This window comes from Neltuma alba, unplaced genomic scaffold (assembly GCF_004799145.2).
Source record: "Neltuma alba isolate B1F8T4 unplaced genomic scaffold, ASM479914v2 tig00012157_pilon, whole genome shotgun sequence".
Taxonomy (NCBI): Eukaryota; Viridiplantae; Streptophyta; class Magnoliopsida; order Fabales; family Fabaceae; genus Neltuma; species Neltuma alba.
In genome coordinates, this window is record NW_021636705.1 from 48,251 (window position 1) to 69,753 (window position 21,503).

Below are 21,503 nucleotides of genomic sequence, written 5' to 3' on the forward strand. Positions count from 1 at the left end.
TCACCCACTGAGAACCCATACACCTCCTTCACCAAATGTTTCAACATAACACAACAACCATCGTCTTACCCTTTCCATAAAAAACTACTTGTATTTCCCAAAAAAAAAAAAAAAAAACCTATGTCAAATTTTTCAATCATGTACCGCTATGCGTATCACTTCTTTTTATGTAAATTTATAACTAAATGCTATTAAATATTAATATTTTAAAAATAGAATATATACTTATCTGTTATTGGAGAACTTGACATAATAATTAATGAATATATACAACTTGATTTTCCTAAAAACCTCCATAAACCAATATAGGACATTTTTAAAATTTTCCTTTTCAATTGTCATACCCAAGCAACAACCAAACCAACAAACTGGAGACCAATGACCGAAAAACAAATCTTAGCTTCCACTTCAACAGTGCATAGTGAGAAAACCATGGGAAGGAGCATTCAGGACCTCCTTTCTTTCTCTCTCTTTCTTCTTTTTGCCAATGTTTAGGACCCCTTTTTCTGTTTTCCAGCAGAGTATTCCTTTGCAACTTTATATCCAAACTTCAGAGAATAAAGCAAATAAGAGTAAAATACATCAACCTCTCCTCTATTTAATTTAAATTGCGTAAGTTTCTCTTTTATTTTAAAAATCTATATGAACTTCTCTTAAAATCAAAATATATATTGCACAAACCTTCATCCTAGTTTTGATGTTCAACTTTTATCCATATAACAGTTAGTTGACTATCAAATCACAGCGTTAACCCATCATTTTGACCTACGTGTCTCTCCTTAACACAAATGCTACTTAATAATTATTATCTAATTACATATGACAAACCTTTATCCAAAATTAAAAATAATTTTACCACATATTCTAACATTTTTTGTTATATTATTAAATCGATTACCATATTATAAATTTAATTAATTTTATAAATATACATTTTTAAATAATTATAGAAAATAGACCCCAAAAAAAAAAAAACTATCATACCTATCAGAGCCTGGTTTCGATCCATGGACCTGTGGGTTATGGGCCCACCACGCTTCTGCTGCACCACTCTGATTGGTAAACTTTTAATTCATAATTTTACATAAAGTCTTAAAATTAAAAGGAGCCCTAAAGCTTTAGCTTTTTATTCCAAGAAGAATAATGTATATTTGTATGTATAATTCAAGTATTTTTATACAATTATATTGATATTTATAATTCAATTCTGGGATGTATATTTGTATACACTTATAATCAATCATAAGAATTTTTTTAAGAAAAATGAGATTTTTTTTCAGCTCTACTGCTAATCATCTAAGACAATCATGAGACGGTTATCTTCTTTAGGTGCTTGAAATGACGAAAAATAAGTAATTTTATTATTTAATTAATAATCACTAAGATAAAAACTTAAATTTAATATTTATAAATTCCATTTATTCAAAAATCATAATTTAAGGGTTAATACAAATTTGGTTCCCTAAAATTTGGTTCTATTTTGGTATTGGTTCCTGAAATTTAAAACCCATGGTATTAGTCCCTTAAATTATATCCGTTTCTAGCTGTTGGTCCCTGATAGCTTTAAACTATCAAATTTGTCTGAGTTGGCACTAACTCTGTTAACATATTACGTGGCATTTGACTTAGCAACTAAAACTTGATGATATGATATGAGCAAGGGAAGGTTGACCTGGACAACAAGGGAAGAAGAAAAATAAAACAAATTGAGGCAAGACGCATACCAAACCTAAGCTGTACACACCAAATACTCTGGGTTTCAAGTACAGCCCAAAAGCAGGAAGGCCATGGAAGTTTCAATAGGAGCGAAGGTTGACACAAGCGATGGAGGCAAGAGGAGGAGCAATTGGAGCGAGAGAAACATCGATAAAGGTAGAGAAATTTGGTGAATGTAAGAGGAGGTCGATAGAAGTAATTTTTTGTGTGATCTTGTCTTATAGTAGTCACATACCAAACCTAAACTTTGAAACTCTTCTTTTGCTACAGTGAAGTTTAATGGCTTCTAATAAAAACTCATCTTCACACAATATAGGCAAAAGAGTGGGTGAAAGGAGTATGCAAAGATGTAGATATGGAGATGAAGTTATAGTGCTCACTTTATGGATGTGGCAAAATTACGATAGAAGATTTCTTAAATGCCCAATTCAAGGTTAGCAAGTGATATGTTTAATTTGAAATCTGATTGAGTTGTTGGCCTTCTGAATTTCTCTTATGAATTTAATAGGTTCAATTCATATGTTTCACATTTAGGAGAGATGGGCATGCAATTACTTTGATTGACTTGATGAACTACTTGAAAATCCAATAAAGAAGATAAAGGAAGAGAATGTGGAGTGTCAAAGGAGGCTGAAGAAATTGGAATGGATAGTTTATGCTATGGCTACTATAAATATATTTATGCTATGTAAAGTGTTGATGTAGCAACAAACTTAGCTTGTTATTTCTTTTTGGTTTAGAATGAATTATGATTATGATGTAGCAGGAAGTTGAAATTTCAATGGTTTCTGTAAACTTTTATTTTCTATTCTACTTCCCCACATGAATTTGATTGCAATATATATGGAAACTTTATTTTGTAAACTGGAGGATTGGCTATATGTATGTGTGTAGACATGTAAACTTAGCATGTTTAATGATGAAGTCAAAAAATCGATCATTATATATATAGTTTGCTGGCAAAGTGGTCTAGAGTATACAAACTTTAATGTGAGTGCTATAGTTGATCTACTAGAATGAAGAGGGAGATTAACTGACAATCAGCTGCTAATAGACGGTGTAATGGATCAGAAGATCATATAGACAATGCCTTGGGTATTTTGCTCCACTACGGGAAAATGACAGGTTCAATTCCAAAGAAAACAAACATTTTACCTGACCATTTAGAATAAATGGCTTGAAGGCTCACTCCTATTGTCATTCTCAAGACAATATTTTGAGTCCATTAAATTCCAAAAAAAATCGAAACATTAGACCTAGAAGCTGTTTCATAGGAACAAAAATGAAATTGAGACCAAGACAAAGCATTAACTTAGCATTCATTTTATTTCCCTTCACTTGTGAAATATTAAGCATCTATTATCATCAATTACCTGACATTATCATTATCTATAATCCTCCTACATTGTTAGGAAATTAGTTTCAATTAAAATGTCCAGATAGCAAACATGGAAACATATGACGTTAATGAGAACAGTTAAAGAGATAAATGGCTTATGGGAAGCAAGATACAAGATAGTTGAACGTAATAAGCTTCATCCATCAACACCTTAGTTACTTTAGCAATGCTTTTGAATTACATTCTTGGTCCTTTACTCTTGCATAATGCTAGTTTAGACACAATATTGTACTTATGCCTTCACTTTTTCAGGTGCTATAGAAATAAATGCATTGAGGTTTGGGTAACAGAGATTAACACAGGGTACATGTAATAAACACAATAAATAAACTACTTGTAACGAGTATGGCTACTGAAATGCAGAAAATATATCTAGTATAGTCACCATTGGTTTAGAACCTTCCAATGGTTCTGAGCTTTCCTTATATGCACAAATACATAGCATCACCACCAAGTCATAAAATACATATATGGTTGACCAAATACATAGCATTGCCATCATAATCAAGTCACAAAATACATAGTGCCTTATCCTTTAACTAGTGAATGATGTGGTCTACAAAATAAGCTTCACAAAATGAACAACATTGTCACCATAACTACTCAAGTCAACATGACTAATGAACCCTAAGGTTGACTACTCCCTGGAGGAGTTGACATAATTAACTTTTCTATGGAAGAAGGTTGTTTTCTTTTGATTTGAAGCTTGTCAGGTCTCCTTGGTTCCTTGCAAGTCTGCCAGTTGTGTCGTTGTTTCCCATAAGTGGAACACTGAAAAATATGGTATTGCCGCCTCTCATTTTCACCCATGGATTGTATCCTTACTTCTTCATCCGGTCTCTTTTTCTTTTCTTCGATGGCATTCTAGGATGTTTATGATAGACTGGTGGATCAATACGCTAACCATCAGCTTTCTCCCATATTAGCTCACCATTGATCAACTCGATAATAGGAGAGTAACAAACAATATATGATTACAATGTCAAGTACTTGTCCACATAGCCCTATGGGTCATGTTTCTTAGCATATATGCAAACAATTGCATGTCTATATATAAGATAAACACTGATTAGATATCAAACTTTTAAAATACTCACAAGTTATATAAATGTATATAGCACATGTATGAACCCTTAGGTATAATATTGTCCACATTTAATAATAGTGACTGAATATGGATCTTATTAATATTGTTCGCATGTAATATTGTTTAGATTTAATAATATTCATAATATTATATAATCATAACAGCACATGGATCCTAATAATGAAACCAGAAGGCAACAACAAAATCAAAATATTAGAAACAAAAATCAACATCTAAAGTAGATAGCAGCAATGAAACCAACAAACAGTAGCTTATCTTAGCAACATATCATAATTATTTTGCAATAGTCTTTGACCCGACAATGAACACATATTTATTTACTAATTATATAACAAAAACCAATAGAAGCAATAAAAACTTGTCTACATGGAATACCATTAAGCTGCCACTAGTAACAATTACATGTTATAGTGGTGAGATCAACCTTAAACTTATCACTATTACATGACACCTTATATCGATTATGGCCCGCATATCTAACCTCCTATTTTTAGCACTCTTGAACTTCTTTATCCAATTATTTCTGAAGCCATGGGCACACAACTCTCTTATCACAATACTTTTCAGCTTTGACATGATTTTCAGCAAAATGCATCATCAAATATGTTCTTATCCATATGAGCAAGCTTATGATTGGAAATTCCCGTGCTTCCAACAAGCGTCCATTGAAAGATTCCTTGATATTGTTGGTGATCATATCATAGTTGCAATACTCCTCAAAATGAGATTTGGTCTAGCAACTTGGAAGGATTGCTATCAAGTGACCATGAGCTCTACTAGAAATAGCCTTTGACTCATTCTTCTAGTCTCTTCATTCAGATTTCATAGTGGCCTTTACAGGACAAAAAACTAAATCACGAATGATAGTTCCTCCTCTATGCTTTGCCTTAATATTAGAATACAAGTGGTGAATACAAAATCGATATTCGACACCTTCAAGTAACTCTTCAAATATCAAAACAAGACCTTACAAGCCGATAACACAATTGGTTCAGTGTGTAATAAAAAATTTAATTAAAAAAATTAATACAAGTCATTGAAAAAAAATATTTCTATCTTACCTTTTGCTATTCGAACATCAACACCCATTGTCTTTCTTGCATACCACCAATGTCATCAAATAGATCATTTAGAAACTACATCCACGAGTCTTTACTTTCAGCCTTAACCTTAGCCCATGCTAATAGAAAGTATTGGTCATTAGCATCTCATCCCACGGCCATAAGTAATATCCCTCCATATGAACCCTTCAAGAAACACCTATCCAACCCAATGATGGGTCTACAACCCGCTAGAAATCCTTGGTTCATAGCTCTTATGTACTCATATATTCTCTTGAATATAGGAGGATAATCTATGTGAAGTTGATTAATAACTAAGGCAAATGATGTTCCTGAGTTATATTTCCTCATTTCATTGCAATAGTCTCTCAATTTATGGTACTTCTCCTTGTAATCACCATCAATAATTGCCCTGGCCCTCTTAGCCATATTGGCCTTTCACATTGACACATCAACCATGTAGTGATTTCTAAGTGACGCAATAATATCTACTAACTTGATGGACACTTTTCTCTTCATGATGTCAACTATCCTCTCAGTAACCCACTTGTAGCTAGCATTCTTACCCTTCATAGAAACCCCACATGTATGCTTAGACTAGAGTGTCTTTAACTAATAGGTCAATTAACCCCTTACTTGGCTAACAAAAATTAACCAATTGCATTCCTCTTTTGCACATCTCATCGGCACCTAACCCTATCATTCTTTAAAAATGTTGCTTCATATCCATGTAACAATGCATACTCAGAACAGCATTCTTAAACTGATCAATTGAAGAAAACTCCATGCCTAACATAAACTAAAACTCTTCACATATTTCTACTAGATTATATTTAACATTATCCACTTTACCAGCTGTGTCATCTTCTTTATCACTTGACCTTTCCCCTTAAACAATTTTCTCAGTAAATGATCAGATAATAAGCTTAATATATCTTCCTCCCTTGTTTAGTCGTGTTATTTTGGCTTGTCTCATTAGGTTCTTCTCTCATACACTATGAACTATGAACAACTTCATCTAGCACATCGCTTACTCCCATATCAACATATTCTGAGAAATCATCATCATCAATATGCTGGTCTTCACTATTTTTAAGGTCTGAGAAATTAGACCCTGAGTTCATTTCACTCTCTCCCTCTCCACAACTTTCACAACTCTTACTTCTCTCTTCCTCATCCATATTTAATTTGTAGAACAAAATAATAATCTAAAACAAAACTAATGAACCAGAGCAACACAACACATAAAGAATCACTGCCATTGCACTTCATTATGCATAAAAGAGAGCATACATTGCTAATAAAGCAAAAAACCCTTCCATGTTGATACAGAACAACATAGTCAAAGCTCAAAGCAACAAGTTAATGCTCCAAAGTACAACCAAATGAAATAAAAATTCATTTAATCATCATACCACAGTCTTTCCATTCGAGAAATGAGAACATAGCATACTTAAACACATACCACGCAAGAACAGCTACATCAGACGGATTAATGGGTAAAGATCAAACGCACTACACCTCTCAAATATGCCTTAATTGAAGAAAAAATTATCAGAAACAAACATGCAGAGCTTACTGAAACACTGTTATGGCTTCAACTAGTAAAACTTGTTGAAAATCAACCTTTGTTTTCTCACACTGTAATAGTTACTACGAGAATGTGTTAACATATAGAACAGATTCTCACATTTCAACTAGCAAAACTCGCAAAAAATATTGTTACTATTTCTTCCCTAGACAGCCATCTAAAAATCACGTCCCTTCAATGACGGACACATCACGGTTCTCAGATAAGCATGGGTCTGCTTCACTCTTGACCTAAAGCCTTCTTCCCCTTTCTTTTCTCGCATTGTTCATCCTTTTTATTGCTCGTTGTTGTGTCTGTCTGTTATGTTCTCAACTCGTTTTCTTTTTCTTTTTCCCTCATTGTCCAGGTCAGCCTTCCCTCGGTCATACCACATCATCAAGCTTTAGTTGCTAAGTCAAACACCACGCCACAGGTTAACAGAGTTAGTACCAACTCAAATGAATTTGACGGCCTAAAGCTATCAGGAACCAATGGCCAAAAACAAATATAATTTGAGGGACCAATACTACAGGTTTTAGATTTTAGAGACCAATACTGAAAAATGCCTAAATTTAAGAGACTAAAATTTATATTAACCTAAACTAAAAATATGAAACTTTAATGTAGAAAATATGTAATATGATTTTGTTAAAACCTTTATCTTTGAGACTATATATATATATATATATACACACTACTTCCGTTCGTAATTATAAGACCTTATTTGTAAACTACAGATGAGATCTTATAATTAGGATCAGAAGTAGTGTGTGTGTGTGTGTGTCAACTTATTGCTGTTGTAGTTGATTTTGAAGTTATAATAGGTAAGGCAAACAAAGTAGATGCTAAGAGTAAAGTGAATTAAAGAGATCCTTTTAAAATAAAGGATCTTGTCAAATGATAAAGCATAAATATTATTCTCTCTGTCTCTTTTTATAAAAAAAAAATATTTGACTAAATTATGTGCATTTAAAAGTTAGTTAAAATTGGTTAAAAATAATAAATATGTAAAAATTATAAGTTTTTTCTTAAAAATGAGAATAATGCTTCAAAAAATAAGATAATAAATGTATTGAGTAATAAAATAAGTAATTAGTTAATGGAGGCAAAATGTGTATAAAAAGTGGAGGAAAACTAGAAAATTAATTAAAAAATTTTAAGACATTTTACATATGTTTCTGACAAGTAGAAATAAGGTAAAGCCATGGATGCTTAGCGGGGATCCTCGTACATGGTGAATAACCAAATTCCAATTGAAATGAAATCTTTAGGATAAATCAACGCAATTTAGGAAGACTCAATTATAATATACTTTCTAATTAAAAAAATTATCTTTTTGGAATATTTTTAACAGAGTTAATGGTTTGGACTTGACTATATATTTTTTAAATAGATGAGAGATTCATGTAATTAAGTCAAAATGTAAGGGAGTTAGAGTATTTTCTTATGATTCACTGTTAATTTTCCCTGATATTTTTCTATGATTTTAGATCTTAAATTTGTATTGCCTTTTTTGGTAATATAGTATCATCGTTTGCTATATAGAGATTTTGTAACGAAATTTAAATATAATTTTTCTTGTATATGAATTGGACAATAAGATATAAGATTGAAGTATCTAGTGCTAGCAATTTTACTAAATATTCACATAAAAAATTTCCACCGGATATTATATTAACAAGCAATCTGACCCATTTTGACATTCACTGAGTATTGCAAAATTTTATAGACAAATAGATTGACGAGTCGTGTGCTACCCTACAAATATACATGAAAATATTATTAAATTTGAAAATAAATAAATAGTAAAAATTATTTTTCTTTTGAATGGGGATATATGAAAATATCATCAAATCTGAAAATTTTTTTTCCTGAACTGAAGTTTAAAAATCATTAAGTAATAATTTTTTAAATTTCGTTACAAAATCTCTATATAATAATTCACTTTTTGTAAGCAAACGATGATACTATATTGCCAAAAAAGGCAATACAAATTTAAGATCTAAAATCATAGAAAAATATCAGGCAAAATTAACAGTGAATCAGAAGAAAATACTCTAACTCCCTTACATTTTGACTTAATTATTAAAAAATACATAGTCAAGTCCAAACCATTAACTCTGTTAAAAATATTCCAAAAAAGATAATTTTTTAATTAAAAAGTATATTATAAAATTTTATATTTATTGATTTACGCGTGATCATGCTAAATCCATATTTACTGGTTTTTTCTTTTCCTTAATTTTATTTTTTATTTGTTCAACCATTTATTTGTTTAATGTTTTTGATACAAAAACTTAAATAAATTAATTAATGTAGACCTAAAAAATTTGATTAATTCTTTAAATAAATTTATAATTAAGTAAATATGTTTATAAATGTCTGTAACAAAAATTTTGTTTGAAAATTTTAAATACTTGTATAATTTCTTAAACTTACATCATGTATATTATGTGATAAAAAAAAGTTCATTTAAAATATTTTTTAGTCATCTAAAAGAAACTAAATAAATAGATTTGAATTGATATGATGAAAAATTAAAACTATAAAATTTTATAATCTAATCAAAATTGATAAATTTTACAACATATTAGGGGTTTAAAAATAGATGTATTAAAATAATTTTTGGTTGCATAAAAAAGTATTTTTTTAACAAATATAAATTTTTGGCATAAAAATAAATATAAATGTTTAAATAATTTTAATGTGATGGAGGGGTATTTTGGTCAAAATAAAAGCTCACAAGTCAAACTTAACATATAAGTAATAGTTGAATAGATAGAAATAGAATCTCAAATGTATTGGTAAGGTTTGTATAACATATATTTTAGGAAGAATTAGAGAGAAGGACCAACAAGGAGGGATATTTATGAGAGAAGATCATAAAAATTAAAATTATTTTAAAGGACCAAATATTCAAATATAAATTTAAAAATAACATATTGTCCCTATCTAAACCTCCTATATTTTCTCCTACATTTTATTTTTAAAACTAATAAGAATTAATAAAATTTACTAAATTAAACTTGATTTCTTTCAAAATTTACAACATACGTAAAAAAATCAATTAAAAAATATGCAAACTTATTCAGTCAAGTAAAAATTAAAGTTTATTTTCTGTATAAGAAAATAATTTTTTTTAACCATCACAAAATTTAATTAAAATAAAATTTATATAATTTTATTAAAATTTAGATTATTATATAATATAATATATACATAATTTTAAAAAATTTAAAGAAAATTTGTATAATTTTTTTATTTTATAAATTTTTTTTAAATTTAGAAATAAAAAATTCATACATTACTAAGAAAGTTAGATAATTCAGATAATCTTTTTATAATTTTATGCAAAATATGTAACCACGATTGCTTTTATTGGACAGTACTTTATCGTAATCCAAAAAATATTGTCAATACAAACTGTATAAACAATTGATAATAAGTTTTTTCTTTCTTTTGGGGAAAATGATGATTTTTTATTATCTTAATCTACTAATTATGAAAATATTAGGTAGAAATTTTAACATAGTAAAAATTAGTTTATTTTACAAAAAATATTTCTTAGGGATATATCCCCTTGTTGCCATTCGTTGAAGTGAAATACAATTTCTTTTATATTTGTTAATTTTTTATATCTTATATTTTACTTATACTAATATATCATATAATTAGGTGGCTCTTGTCAAATGATGTTGAGAAGGGGTCTTACAAAATTATACTCCTCCGATCCTTAATATAAGACTTATTTAACTAATTTGATTATATTAAGGAAGTTAGATAAGTTAGTTAATTATAAGAAAAGTGACACATTTTTTCTAAAACACTATAATCATCTTTCTTAATACCTCATCTCCCTCTTTTACTTGATTATAGTTCAGGGAGTATCCATAGGGGTAATTTAAAAAAAATTTGATAAATATGATAAATGAGTCTTATATTTATGATCAAAACTAACTCAATAATTGAGTCCTATATTAAGGACCGGAGAAGTAATAATTATCTGAATTCTTGAAATTTCTTATCATTGCATGAATTTGTTATTTTAAATCTGACATAAATTTCTTATAAAATAAAAAATTAATTATACAAAGTTTTTTATTTTTTAAAATTTTGTATATAATATATTATGTAATAATATAAATTTTCATAAAATTATATAACTTTCATTTTCAATCAAAATCTGTGTTGGTTTTGAAAATAAAATTTTACTTTTTATATAGAAAACAAAAATTTAATTTTCACATCACTGAACAATGTCTGCATATTTTTTTTAATTGATTTTTGCATACGTTGTAAACTTTAAGAGAAATCAAGTTTAATTTGATAAAATTTATTAATTTTTATTAGTTTTAAAAATAAAATGTATGAGGGAATATAGGAGAAATAGGAGGTTTGGTAGGAACAATATGATATTTTTAGATTTATATTGGAATATTTGGTCCTTTTAAATAATTTTGATTTTTATGATCCTCTCTCATAAATATCACCCTCTATTAGTCATTTTCTCTAATTCTTCCTATATTTTAATCTCAAAAGAAGTCCACATATGTTTTCAAAATAAATGAGAAGCTTTTATAATTTCAATAAAATAGAAGGGTGATTAGAGCATTTTACTCTAAAAATAACCGTTATTAGTGAGAGAATATAACTAACCATCCCTAATAATTAAATGAAATAGAGTTCAAAGAGTAAAAATGTCATATTAAATTTCTGGTAGAAAAAAGTCATATTAAAATAATTTAAGTAATCATAAAATCACAATATCTAATATATGACCCTTATTTAAATGATTCAACAAGCCATATCCTACGTAACTAGATAAGGGTAAACCAGGACACTGCTGGGCTCATAATTCTAATTTAAATATTATGAAAAATATTAAACACCAATTTATTAAATAATATAGATATCTAATAGGATACAACTTTAAAAGCTGGCTGAGATTTAACTAGGTAAGGGTTAAATGACACTACTGACTTCATACTTCTAATTTAAGTATTATAAAAAAAATATTAAACACCAATTTATTAAATAATATAGATATCTAACTTGATGCAACTTTGAAAAACTGATTGAGATTTTAAAAAGACGAAAAGTAATCTCCACCCCAAGGAACAAAAAATAGACTAGGCTGGTTGGTTGAGACCAAAAACCAGTAAACTTGCCTGAAGTCTGATCTGGTTTATAGCCTAAACTGAAAACCGGTTTGATCCGCTATGATCGATCAAACTGAGGTGAACTGGTTTGTATGATGATATTCTTATTGTTTTTATTTTTTTCATCATTTAGTTCCGAACATTTCAATCACTGCAAATTTAAGTGAATTTTATTAATAATTTTGGTATCAATTATTATTAATTTTAGTTGTTGAAGAATTGTAACAATAAATATTTCTCAATGTTGTACCTTTTTATTGTTACTATCAAACTATTATCATATTTCCCTATATTTTATTATTTTTTATTAAATTTATTATTTTAATATAATTGTTTTTACCCCAACTTGACTTTGATTTGAGTCATTAATCCTCGAATCACTATCTGGATTGGTTCACCACTAGGTCTAGCTTTTTTAACCTTGGTCCATCCTATTAGTTTGTGGCATTGCTATTGCAAACTTTTTTTCTCTCTCTCTTCTGTTCCGCAGATTTCTGTAATTCAAATTATATGTTGAAAACGGTAATTCAAAAATCCCATTGAAAAGCTTGCGCGAAATTCTTGCCACGTGCATAGGAAAAAAATGCAAACAAAACCGCCACTCAGTTAACAACAACCGCTGCAGATTTTTTTTTTTTTAATACTGGTTAAAGAATTGGTACAGAAAATCTAAAGCCTTTTATACCGGTTGTATCAAAAGTAGTTAGAAAAATAATATGGAGCATTCATGTGGTTGTTGAAATAGAAACAGAAACTAGTAATTAACAATAGTGATTTATTTCTGTTCTAAGTCAGCATATGCTTGCTGAAATGACTATGAAGCAGATTCCGAACATAACACATAGCAAGGCCAAGTAGAGTCCATCCTAAATTTGTATTTTAATCGTCTTTTTATTTTAAAAAAAAAAATTGGAATAGCTAAATGCAAACATACTATTTTAAAAAAGACCTAGCATATTGAAAATTTCTCTAACAGAAATTTGAACATTGTCAGAGAATCATTGCCATCTCACGAACTTCACATTGCTGTCTCCGACATTAAGGATAGAGCAAGCACATTCCCTACTTAGCAGTGAAAACTATTTCTCCAAAAAAGATTCCTTGCGAATAATTTCCAAAAATTCGCTGCATCACATGCATCATCATTAATGAGCATCCAATAAAGTTGATATGAAAATTCCATAACCGTGCCCAAATCATCATGTATTTTTCTTGAATAATTGCAACATCAGAACTACCATGTTATATGGCATTTCATTTTGTAGCTTGGCTATAAGAAACTCTAGCTTGATACATGACTGTCATCAAACTTACCTCAACTTACTTCAAAACCTAGCAGATCATAGATTATAATTTTTAATTCTGCAGACCATACCTGTTATCCCGTCCCTAGAGATTCCAGTCTGATGTTGGTTTCCTTTAGTATTAAGAATACATCACCTACAAGACAAATTTACGTAGACAGTGTTGCAAATAATGCCAACAGGTGTTTTATCCCTTCTTTGTTGATTGTGTTGTTCCTTGGTTCTCAGTCACAACTAATAAGGTTAGTGTAATTTTGACAGCTAAACATATGGATCTCTAGCAAATTACTAATGGAATACAAATCCTAGAATCACCCGACAATCTTCTAATAACAACAGTTACATTTATGATTGCTTGATATATGAGTAAATTGCAAACCACAATATCACCATGGAGGTTAAGCGACAATCAACAAATTCATGAGGGAAAATACAATTTGATGTGCATAGTGGTAGAGGTGAGCATACTGATATTATAGACCTGTCAAATCCAAGAAGAAACATCTGGTATTGAATATTTACATACATTCCACATAACATATCTAAAGGCATCAAGCCTTAATTAGCAAATTCGCATAGTAATAATTAATCTTTAATATCAATGTTCTTCAAAGTGAATGTTGCCAAGCGGTACAAGGCTTTCTACATGATTGAAAACATTAGGAACACAGCTACGTCTAGGGATAGCAATCGTGTTCACTTCATTAGTAAAGATATTGAACAGATATAGATGAACGTTTTGTTCATCATCCTGCGTTTCATGTCCACTCTCATTTCTAACTCTAGGCTTTCCAAAACCAACACAGACAATTTCATTCCTGCAAACAGTCCCGAGAAGTAACACAGATGGCCAAGGATTGCCAGTATATTTCTTAGTCCAACCCCACCTCTCCGTGGATGAACCTATAACCTCCTCTAGCACCCACAAATCAATGAAAGAATGTTCATAGTTTGGAAAGTGACCAGTCTTTGAGAGAGAAAGTATGGCAAGTTTGCCTTCCTACATAGTAGGCTTGGAACATCCATTATCAGATAGAGGAGGCCATGGTATCAATGTAAAAAGTTCCATGGCTATGTCAAATGAAACTATCAGATCAATAGCATCTTCATCCTCCTCTTCCATACCTTGCCTTTCACCATGCCAAAAGATAGCTCCATTGGCACTGATAGTCTCACCAAAACAACATACACCCTCTGTACTTCCAAATTCTATTTCTTTCCATGAACCTGTGCTTAATGAATACACTTGAACTCCACTAGTCACATCACCAGAAATAGTATAAATTTTCACTATCCTATAATCATTAACAACTGCACTGTACCCAAATCCCACGATGCAATCCTCACCCTGATCAAAGCTAACAGTCCTGGTTCTAGAGATCTGTCTTACTTCTCCAATAGCAGGATTCCACAATAAAAGGGAATTACATAAAAAATAGGAAAAAGTATCAGACACATCGATTGCAACACATAGCAAGCCATAGCTGGAACCCACGATCCAAACGTCCGGCAAGGAACCGATCAAAGGTGGGTTCTGAAATTCATGGATATGCGTCTCACAATCGATCAGACACAAGTGCAGAGGGTCATTTAACTTATTCCGTTGGAGAAGAAGTGAAGGGTTTTGAGAAGGGCAGTGGAGGAGGTGGTCAGCGACGAAAGATGGGGTTTTGAAGAGATTTTTTCAACCTCTACACACACATTGGAAACGAATTATGGATTTCACAGGGAGCCGTTTAAGAATGTTTTGCACAATCCCTTCAGGAAGAAATGGCGTGTCGCCTTGCACTGCCATCTGCGTCATAGTGCTAGAGAGAAAAGAACAGATATCTCAAAGGAAGGCTGAGAGTAACAAGGGTGTACGTACCTCAGTTTCTAGTCGTCAACTGATACGAAGGAATCTCACGGAGCTGAACCGCCGCATTCAGTTGGGAGTATTAGGGATGACAGAAGAAAAGAAAATGAGATTGAGAAAAAGATGGTCGTGACCGTTGGCAAAAAAAGAAAAGGTGGTCGTGACCTTTGGTTCAGATTTTAGCTGTTTTACGAAAAAGAAAAAAAAAGTCAGGTTTGAATATAAATAAGAAAACATCCTTTTTTTTTACTTATAAAAAGTCAAATAACCATCAACATAAATATTCTTGAAATTCAATAAGTAATATGGGATTGACATTTTTATAATACTCCCCCATCTTTAATTTAATTTTAATAGAAGACCCTATTAATTAATTTAAAAAAATTATGAAAATTACTGAATTAATTAAAACTGTTTATATTTATCATTTTTCTGCATATTAACTTGCCTCACTTATAAATTAATATATAATATAATGATGATGTAAAAATTTTAAAGATATCATATAACATACATCATGATTGAATACTTTAGCAATTTCCTTTATCTTTCCAAATCAGTCAACTATATTTTATATTAAGTACTAGAGGTAGTATTTTCTTGAAAATACTAAAAGAAAATACACACATTAATAACTAGGAAAAAAAACTCAAAAAAAATCCTAAAATTGCAACCTAAACCACAGAAAATCACATGCATCTACAAGCTATCTGCTGAATTCTTCAATTCTAGAAGCTCTCTAATCATGTCCACGCATTGCTAATCACATGATTTTTTTTCCCATTAATAAGTTTTACAGTTTCTTACAATCCGTCTCTAAGATAAAATCATGTATCCCAAGTCTAGTTGTAGTTCTTTTTAAAAAAACATCTTTATTAAATGCCATACATCCGGCCATAAACGAAGAACTTGTACTAATTTTCTAATCCAAACCCCCAATCATTTTTTTCTGAACAGCTTACTACAACTTACTCCTATACCAATAAATAGCGGTGTTTACGGGATGGGACTAGACAAGACCATCCCAATTCGGTCTTGGTGAAAAATGACGGGACGGGATTTTTGTCTTGTGTGCCATCCTATTTCCTTGGTTTTGTTAAATTCACTTTTAGACTTAACAATTTATGATTTTTTTTTTTGCCTGAATGAAAAATGATTAAAAATTCTTCTTGTTCATGCTTTTTGGGCCTAACATTATTGCTGCCTAGGAAAAAAAAAATATGGACAAGTTCACTTTGGGCCTTTGAAATTAGTGGACAAGTTTATGTAAAATAATTTGTAACAAATGCAATTGGATACTTTTATTAGTTAATTTCCCTGCCTCTTTCAACATCATCATTCAGTGGCAAATAACAATAATTGTATTTCAACTCTCAAACATCACATTTTAATATAATTGGTTCGACCCTAACTTGACTTCAATCCGTACCACTGATCCTTGATTCACTGTCTGGATTGGTTTATCACCAGGTCTAGTTTTTTTAACCTTCCTCGACCCTATTACTTTGTGTTATTGATATTGCAATTTTTGTTCCTCTTCTGTTCTGCAAATTTCTGTAATTCAAATTGTATGTTGAAAACAGTAGTTCTAAAATCCCATTGATAGCTTGCGTGAAATTCTTGCCACGTACATAGAAAAAAAATGCAAACAAAACCACAACTCAGTTAACAACAACCACTGTAGGATTTTTTTTAAGGGAAAATTCTAAAAAAGGTCCTTGGAATATAAGAAATTCCAGATTGGGTCCTAGAATTCTGAAAATGACAAAAAGGGTTAGTGACCCGATTTTTCATTTGTGAAATTAAGACAAATTGACAATTTTGCCCCTGGCTAAGCAAAAGTGAGTAGTTATTCTCTAAACAAATCTAGGTAACACTTACACTGTTCTAGAGATTACAAGATTAGTTGTAGTTAATAATAAGGTACCTGACTATGAAAAAGTGAGTAGTTATTCTCTACACGAATCTAGGAAATGCTTACATTGTTTTAGTGATTACAAAATTAGTTGTAGTTAATAACAAGACACCTGACTATGAAAAAGTGAGTAGTTATTCGCTACACGAATCTAGATAACGCCTAAACCCTTATAGTGATTCCTTAAATCATTATAGTGAATGAATACAAATGAGGGCAAAGTTGTCAATTCCTTTTAATTTTACAAATGACAGATTGGGTCACTAACCCTTTCTATGATTTTCAGAATTCCAAGACCTAATCTGGAATTTCTTATATTCAAAGGACCTTTCTTGGAATTTTCCCTTTTTTTAATACCGGTTAAAGAATTGGTGTAGAGAATCCAAAGCCCTTTATGTCGGTTGCATGAAAACTAATATGAAGCATTCATGTGGTGGTGGAAATAGAAACAGAAACAGAAACCTAATAATTAACAATAGTGATTTATTTCTTTTCTAAGTCAGCATATGCAGAAAATCATTGCCATCTCACGAACTTCACATTGTGTCTCCAACATTAAGGATAGAGCAAGCACATTTACTACTTAGCAGTGAAAACTATTTCTCAAAAAAGACTCCTTGCGAATAGTTTGTAAAAATTCAGTGCATCTAATGCATCATCGTTAATGAGCATCTAATAAAGTTGACATGAAAATTCCATAATCGTGTCCAAATCATCATGCGTTTTTCTTGGATAATTTTAACATCAGAACTACCAAGTTATGTTATATGGCATTTCATTTTGTAGCCTTGCTATAAGAAACTCTAGCTTGATACATGACTATCATCAAACTTATGCCTCACCTTACTTCAAAACCTAGCAGATCATAGATTATAATTTTTAATTCTGTGGCCTATACCCATTATCCCATCCCTGGAGATTCCAATCTGATGTGGGTTTCCTTTAGTATAAAGAATACATCACTTACAAGACAAATTTATGGAGATAGTGTTGCAAATAATGCCAAACAAGTGTTTTATCCCTTCTTTGTTGATTGTGTTGTTCTCTGGTTCTCAGTCACAACTAACAAGTTTAGTGTAATTTTGACAGTTAAAAATATAGATATGTAGCAGATTGCTAATGGAATACAAATCCCAGAGTCACCCGACAATCTTCTAACAACAACAACAACTACATTAATGATTGCTTGATATATGAGTAAATTGCAAACTACAATACCACTGACGGAGGTTAAGCGACAATCAGCAAATTCATGGGGGAAAATACAATTTGATGTGCATAGTGGTAGAGGTGAGCATACTGATATTATAGACTTGTCAAATCCAACAAGAGACATCTGGTATTGAATATTTACATACATTCCACATAACATATCTAAAAGGCATCAAGCCTTAATTAGCAAATTTACATAGTAATAATTAACTTTTGATATCAATGTTCTTCAAAGTGAATGTTGCCAAGCGGTACAAGGCTTTCCACATGATTGAAAACATCAGGAACACCACTACATCTAGGGATGACAATCGTGTTCAATTCATTAGTAGAGATATTGAACAGATATAGATGAACGTTCTGTTCATCATCCTGCGTTTCATGTCCACTCTCATTTCTAACTATAGGCATTCCAAAATCAACACAGGCAATTTCATTCCTCCAAATGGTTCCAAGATGTAATATGGATGGCCAAGGACTGTTGGTATATTTCTTATTCCAACCCCACCTCTCCGTGGATGAACCTATGTCCTCCTATAGCACCCACAAATCAATCAAAAAATGTAGTTAATTTAAAAAGTCACCAGTCATTGAGAGAGAAAGTATAGCAAACTTGCCTTCATACACAGTAGGCCTGGAAAGTGCATTATCAGATAGGGGAGGCCATGGTATCAATGAAAATACTTTCATGGCTATGTCAAATGAAACTATCAAATCAATATCATCTTCATCCTCCTCTCCCATACCTTGCCTTACACCATGCCAAAAGATAGCTCCATTGGCACTGACAGTCTCGCTAAAAAGACATACGCCCTCTATGCTTCCAAATTCTATTTCTTTCCATGGACCTGTGCTTGATGAATACACTTCAACTCCACTAATCACATCACCAGACGCAGCATAAATTTTCACTATCCTATAATCATTTACAACTGCACTGTACCCAAATCCCACGATGCAATCCTCACCCTTATTAAAGTTGATAGTCCTAGTGCTAGAGATCTGTCTTACTTCTCCAATAGCAGCTTTCCACAATAAAAGGGAATTACATAGAAAACAGGAAAAAGTATTAGACCCATCGATTGCAACACAGAGCAAGCCATAACTGGAACCGAGGATCCTAACATCCGGCAAGGAACCGATCAAAGGTGGGTTCTAAAGTTCATGGACATGCGTCTCACAATCGATCAGACATAATTGCAGAGGGTCAATTCTTATTCTGTTTGAGAAGAAGTGAAGGGTTTTGAGAAGGGTAGTGGAGGAGGTGGTCAGCGACGAAAGATGGGGTTTGGAAGAGATTTTTCTAACGTCTATACACACATTAGAAACGAATTATGGATTTCATAGGGAGCCGTTTGAGAATGTTTTGCATAATCTCTTTGAGAAGAAATGGCGTGTTGACTTGCACTACCATCTGCGTCATAGTGCTAGAGAGAAAAGAACTAATATCTTAGAGGAATGCACAAGAAACTAAAGGCTAAGGGTAAAAAGGATGTATGTACCTGAGCTTCTAGTTGTCAACTGACACGAAGGAATCTCATGGAGCAAAGCCGCCGCATTCAATTGGGAACATTACAGTCCGTTTGGTAGGATTTGGAGGGGAGAGGAGGGAGGAGGGGGGATTTTAATTACTTGCCTTTGTTTGGTAATATTAACATTTTCCCTCTCCTCCCCTCAAAGCTGCTGCATTCATTTAGAACCATTGGAGTGTGTTTGGCTCAATAGAAGGAATAGAAAGGGAGGAATTTTAATGTTATCTTGTTTGGTTTAGGAAGAGAGGGGAGGCAAAATATTTTTATATGAAGAAGTTTACCTTCATATTATTTAAGTTGATTTTTACAAGCTTTATAGAGTAATTAATAAAATATAATTATAAATAATATTTAATATATGAGATCAACTTTTTATAATTAGCAAAATTAACTAAATATAATGATAACACATGCTTAATAACTACTGTATATCCAATAACTATAGTTGTATTTATATCCAGAATCTAGTCTAATGAAGTACATATATTTAATTTGAGAATTTTTTTCCAGCTTTTATTTTTCTCTGCATTGTTGATACGATTAGTCAAATAACTTTTTCAATAACGATATAGATGACTTATTTATATGTTTTTGTTTTGAATACTTGATTTGCATTTGGAAATTAAAATATATTTGATAACAACTTTTTTTTATAAAATATTTGATAACATATAAATGAGGAAAGAGAGGCATGATTGAATCTATAGTTATACCAAACCACATTCAACAGTGAAAAGTAACATGGGATTATTAGAAAATAATGTAGGCATATTAGTCAACACAAGCCAAAATATTATCCTTTCTCTCCAAATTTTCTTAATTTTGGAGGGGAGGCTTATGAGGGGAGGGGAGGGAAAATGTTACAAAATTCTTCCTCCCCTCCTAAAATTTTTATCTTGCCAAATAAGAAAAAATTATTAAAATATCTCTTTCTCCCTCCCCTTCTCTCCAAATCCTTCATACCAAATGGACCATTAGGGATGACAGAAGAAAAGAAAATGAGATTGAGAAAAAGATGGTCGCGACCCTTAACTCATATTTCAGTTGTTTTATGAGGGAAAAAAAATCAGGTTTGAGTATACAAAGTTGCCATTATAAAAATAATTTAGGATTAATTCTTTAACTAATTTCCAATCACTAATTTGGTCGTTTTTTAACATCAAATGTCCTTTTTTTACTTAATAAGAGGTTAAATAACCATCAACATAAACATTCTTCAAACGCAATAGGTAATATGGGATTGATATTTTTATGATACTCCCTCATCTTTTGTTTACTTTTAATAGAAGACCCAGTTAATTAATTTTAAAAATTAAGAAAATTATTAAATTAATTAAAACTATTTATATTTATTGTTTTTCTAGAAACTAATTTGCCTTACTTATAAATTAATATATAATATAATGATCTATGTAAGAATTTTGTAGAGACCATATAACATATGTTATAATTAAGTAATTTAGTAACTTTTTTTTATCTCTCAAAATTAATCAACTGTGTTTTACATTAGGTACCAGAAGTATTATTTTCTTGAAAAAAACTGAAAGAAAATACACACATCAACGCTAAAAATAAAAGAAAACACTAAAAAAAAAATCCTAAAATTACAACCTAACCCACAGCAAATCACATGCCTTTATAACCCATATGCTGAATTCTTCAATTCTAGAAG